Source organism: Arachis duranensis, chromosome 5 (assembly GCF_000817695.3).
Source record: "Arachis duranensis cultivar V14167 chromosome 5, aradu.V14167.gnm2.J7QH, whole genome shotgun sequence".
NCBI lineage: Eukaryota > Viridiplantae > Streptophyta > Magnoliopsida > Fabales > Fabaceae > Arachis > Arachis duranensis.
The window spans coordinates 77,080,268-77,086,107 of NC_029776.3; positions in this window are offsets into that span (position 1 = coordinate 77,080,268).

A 5,840-nucleotide genomic window follows, 5' to 3' on the forward strand; every position below is an offset into this window, starting at 1 on the left:
AATGCTTCTTGCCTCTAATTTACTTTCTGCTCAATCTCTTGCTGCAATTTACTTCTGCTTTGTTTATATCTTGCAATCCCATTCCTCGATTCCCTTTTATATTCAAGCCATTTATCTTTTTTGCCATTTAAGTTACTGCTTTAAGTTTCAGTCATTTACTTTCTTGTTCTTTAAGTTTCTGCAATTTTACTTTTCTGTTCTTTATTTTACTGCATTTCTCCCTTCCCCCTTTACATTTACTGTCATTTACTTCCTGTCAAACACAAATCATTCAACCAAAACTTGATTCGCTTGACTAAATCACCCACTAAACTAAAATTGCTCAATCCTTCAATCCCTGTGGGATCGACCTCACTCATGTGAGTTATTATTACTTGATGCGACCCGGTACACTTGCCGGTGAGTTTTGTGTTGGATCGTTTTCCACACATCAAGTTTTTGGCGCCGTTGCCGGGGATTGAAATAGATTGACAATGATTAAGTGAAGTGGAGATCTAGATTAAGCATTTTTCTTTTCTGTTGTTCTAATTCTTACTAACACACTAACTGTTTGAATTTTTGCTTAAACTAACTAAACCTTCATTCTAGCCATAGATTGAAGTTTCATAGTATTTCTGGGTTTGTGTGTTTACTGCTGTGTGTTTGTATGTCAGGTATAGGAAGATCTTCCCCTAACCATTCTGAAATTGATCAAAGGACTCTTCGGAGAATAAGAAGAGCTGAAAGAGGGAAGAATATTATTGGAGAAGAAGAATCTGAGGAGGAATTCCAAGACATGGAAGGAGATACTAATCAACCAGGAGGAGAAGGAGCCAACAATAATCAACAACAGAGAAGAGTTTTGGCTTCATACACATTTGCAAATGCTAGGCATTGTGGGAGTAGCATTCTTCCTCCCAATGTCAATGCAAACAATTTTGAACTCAAGCCACAACTCATCACTCTGGTTCAAAACAATTGTTCTTTTGGAGGAGGGCCTTTGGAAGATCCAAATCAGCATCTGTCCACATTCTTAAGAATCTGTGACACAGTGAAGACAAATGGTGGATTTCTGTCTTCTCCTTTATTTAATAAGCTATGATTCTTCTAAATATGGTTTTGAATTTTCATGCCTGGTAAATACATATGTCATTTTGAAGCACATGGCAAACTTCTAAGTTTGGTGTACCTTAAGGTACACCCAAATTCATTGTTCAAAAAAGAATATTGTCTTTTAGAGCATATGCATAAGTCTTTTGATAAAGCATATGACCAAACACTAAGTTTGGTGTCCGCATATGCAACAAGGTTCAGAGGATCATTTTCCAAGCATGGACTCAAAACCATACAGATAAGGGATCATACATCAATTTGTTTTAAAAATGCATCAATTGTGAAAACGGTTTGCATTGTTAAGCCGTCCCCTTAATAAAAGACAAGTTTGGTGTACACCAACTTTTAACATTTTATTTAAGGACACAATTGAGCACAAAAAAATTTTAATAACTATTAAACAAACCAAAACAATCTATTTTATTATTGCAAATAAGTTTGCCACGGTTATATTATATTCTTATCTTGCTGTTTTGATTTATGTAGGAGAAAAAGGGTAAGACAAACACAAGGAGGGGCCACGGCTAGGAGGAGCTATGTGAAGGAGGTCACATGTGCCTAGGAGAACGTGCTCATGGGGAACAAAATCTGCATGCATACAACATTGGACACCGAAGTGCATGCAGCCAATGGGAGGAGAATCCTCGTCAAGCCTCAACCATGCATGCAAGCCGTCCATCTCATGTATTCTTTAAATGAGCAAACCAATCTCAGCCCTTCATGAACACAAACGGTTCCCTCTTCATTCATTCATTGTGGTTTTGTTGAAAAGCTTGGAAACATGGCCTATTAATAGTCGTTGCATTAACACGGCATCCACATTCCTATTCAAGCTACTCTCATATGAAACCACACTCTATTCCACTTCCAAAGCCAACATATTTCGTCCTTACCTCACACATCAAAACCGAACCAAAGTTCACCCCAAACACAACACATATTTCTTCTACTCTTACTTCCTCTTTCTTTTCACTTTAATTTTCAATGGCCTCCTCAAGCTCAAAAAGAAGGCCGGGAAAAGAACCTATGGTGACCGAACCTCCACAATTTGATGCAAGAAAGTTTAGATCCCAGTTCCATGAAGGGAGATATCATAGGTTCATGGTGGCAAAGAATGTTATTTATGAGAAAGGCCTTGATTTGAGGGAAGAAGAATACCCCATTATGAGGCAGATTACTAGAGAAAGAAGGTGGGAACTCTTGTGTGCTCCTCTGACTGACATCAGTGCTGTAATGATCAAGGAGTTCTATGCAAATGCTGCAAAAGAAAACAAAAATAGTGCTCCTTACACAAGCTATGTCAGAGGGGTTGAAGTGAGTTTTAGCCCAGCTGCCATCACAAGAGCTCTCAAGTTGAGAACCATAACCTATCCAGAGCTTAGTTATGAGGATAGATTGCAACGGGAAAATAATCCTGATGAGATCCTGCAAGGGATATGCATGGAAAATACAGATTGGGAAAGAGATTCAAAGGGGGTTCCAAGTCACATAAGGAGGATAAATCTTACTCCTGTGGCTAAAGGATGGTTTGAAATAGTGAGGAGATCTATCCTTCCTACTGGAAATGCCTCTTGGGTCACAATCAAACGAGCACTATTGACACACTGTATCTTGCATGGAGGTGAGATCAATGTTGCACAACTCATAGCCGACAGCATTCAAGAAATGGCCGATAGCACAAGCAAGTCAAAAGGTCTTGGACATCCAAGCACCATCCTACGGCTATGTAACAGAGCTAATGTAATCTTTGAAGATTAGGACACAACAAAGGTGAAAGTAGGAAAAGGAATTACCAAGAAGAGCATGGAGGGAATTAATGAAGAAGAAGATCAAGAAGGGGTAGTAGCTCCTAGACAAAGGAGATCACAAAGAGAGGAAGGACGAAATCAAGCCTATGATGCCATAGATATGAGTCAACTGCAAAGATCAATTGAAGAATTATCTCAGCAGCTCATGCAGGCTCAACAAGGTCAAAATCAAATTATGCAGGCCGAACAAGGCCAAAATCAAGAGGGCCAAGAGAAATATCTAGAGCCCCATCCTGAATTCATGGAGCAATTCTTGAAAGAAAAAGAAGAACGAGAAGCTTGGCAGCATCAAATGGAGGAGAAACAAGAGAGATGGCAACAACAAATGATGACTCAGCAGCAAGAATTTCACCCTGAATTTTTAGCCAAGCAACAAGCAAGATCTCATCAATACACTGAGTCAACCTTTAACAGATTGGAAGATTTTGGGCTCAAGGGACTCTTAGATTCTGTTTGGGGTAGAAGATGTCCTGGTGAAGAGATCTAAGACTACTCCAAGACAGGGAAGAGAAAGAAGAAGAAGGGAGAATCAAGCAGCAGCCATGACCATTAGAAGGTGGCAAAGTTCTTTCGTACTTCCTCTTTCATGTCTCTAATAAGGAGATGCATGTCTGAAATATGATATGCCTCCATCATTTATTTTCTTTACTTTATGCATTTTCTGTTCTTTGCTTTTCATTTTAGTTAGTTAATAATTAGCTAGAAAAATGATAAGTATGCATAATGCTTGTATCCATCACTTAGCTTTAAATATTGCTTTGTCTCCCATATGCTTAAATAAAAGAGTTTGGTTTGAATTGAAAAGTAAAATATCCAATGTTGCATGAGTGTGAATGGAAGTTGGTGGTGGTACATGTGCTTGATTAAATGTATAACTCATGAAATAAGTGTTGCATGATATCATTCTCATTCAATTGTAAGTTAGCTTGCTGTTATAAAAACTTTTATCAAGAATGAAACAACCCTTGGTAACAAAAACAGAAAGAAAAGGAAGAAAGAAAAAGCCAAAATGGCAAGAAAAAAAACAAAGAATAAAGGTTGGGCACCAATGGCTTGAACCTTAGGACAAATGCCTGTGGTGTTCTTGTACTGAGATCTGCTTGGATGAGTAAATTCTAAGGGGTATTTTGAAACCCGGTCACTTAGATCAACTGATTTGGGATGGCCAATTGAAAATCCACAATAAAGAGCAACTTAGATACAAAGCACTTAGTGATCCAAAGAGATGCTGGGCATCAATGATCCTAGGAAGAATTAGTAAGCTATGTGTCTGTGGTGGAAAGATGTTGAGCAAAAGAAAAGAAAATAAAGACAAAGGCTATGCTGCAGCATTTGACACCCAACCTCTAAAAGAATAATAAGCTTGTAAAAGCATTATAAGCCAAGAAGAGTTAGCAAGGGAGTAATCAAAAGGTAAGTCTTATAACAGCAAGTTTAGCAAACCTTTGATGCAAAATGTGTATTATGCAGCAGCAACAATAAATGAGTTATCATTGTCTGCATAAATGCCCCATAGATCAAGTTCTGCTCTCTGCATAATAAGGATATATACTCTTTTCTTATTCATTCCATTTTCTCTTAGTTTTGATGCTTGCTTGGGGACAAGCAAGGTTTAAGTTTGGTGTTGTGATGACAAGTCATCATATACCCATTTTTCAAGCTAATTTCACTTGTTTTGTTAGCATTTATGCACTTTCTTGCATCCTAAGTAAGTGATTTGGAGTGAAAATGCATAACTTCTCTAAATCAAGCAACCACCATGAAATTAACGTTAATCCATGAGGTTTGAGCTCATTTTAATTGAATTTTAATTGATTTATAAGCCTCTTGAATTTAGTGATTCTTTGAGTGGTTGTTTGGTTTATTGTAGGTGAAGAAAAGAAAAGAAAATGAAAAGCGTGGCCTAAGAAGCGTAACACAAGAAAAGGAAAGCGTGGCCAAAAAGGAGAGAAGCGTGCCGCATCACAATGGAGAAGCAACATTGCCCTCCACAAGGGCAGAATGCCCTCTAGGAGGGCAGCATTAAGTGACCAAGCCAAGGAAGGCAACTCTGCCCTGCCCACTCCAAGGGCAGAGCACAAAATGGTGCCTTGGAGCCAAGAGAAGCAAACTCTGCCCTGCCCTTGTGGAGGGCAGAATCGGGCACTTCAAGGAAAGAAATCAAGAAAAAAAGGTCATCCATGCATGCCATAAGGTTCGAACAAAGAACCATGAGGAAGCCAAGCTCTAAGACCAACTACCGTGCCAAGAAGCCAAGAAAAATGTAGCGTGTTTGCCTCTTCCCAGTTTCGAACACGGGCCATGAAGGAAAGGACCCTGCCCTGCCCTTGGCACGGGCAGGGCAGCAATTGGACTGGCGCACCACACACAAAATTCTGGCGCACCAACTTTGCTTCCTGGCGCACCAAACTCTCGTCCTGGCAGCATCTGACGCGCGCGTTCCTCCCCTGGCGCACCAAAGCTTTCCTGCCCTGCCCTTGGCGCGGGCAGGGCAGCGTCCCACGCACCAATGCGCATCCTGGCGCACCAATTTGCTTCTTGGCGCACCAAATTTCTTTCTGGCAGCACCAACACGCGCAACTCCTCAAATCTGGCGCATCAACTTTTCTGCCCTGCCCTTGGCGCGGGCAGGGCAGCATCTGGCCGCACCAAGACGCGCCAGACTCGCACCGAACGCGCACCACGCAGCACCAACTTGCACCAAGGCCGCACCAAGCTTGTGCACCATGCATCAATTTTCTGCCCTGCCCTCCATAAGGGCAGGGCAGCCTCCTGGGAGTGAATTCTAATGGGCCGAAAATTCAAATTAAATTCCCATTTTAATTAATTTCTTCACCAATTCAAAAGCCCATCCAAATCCCATTATCCAAGAATAAAAAGTGTATAAACAGTAGTTAGTTTGATGTAATTAGGACCTTTACTTTGAGCTTTGAATTTCTA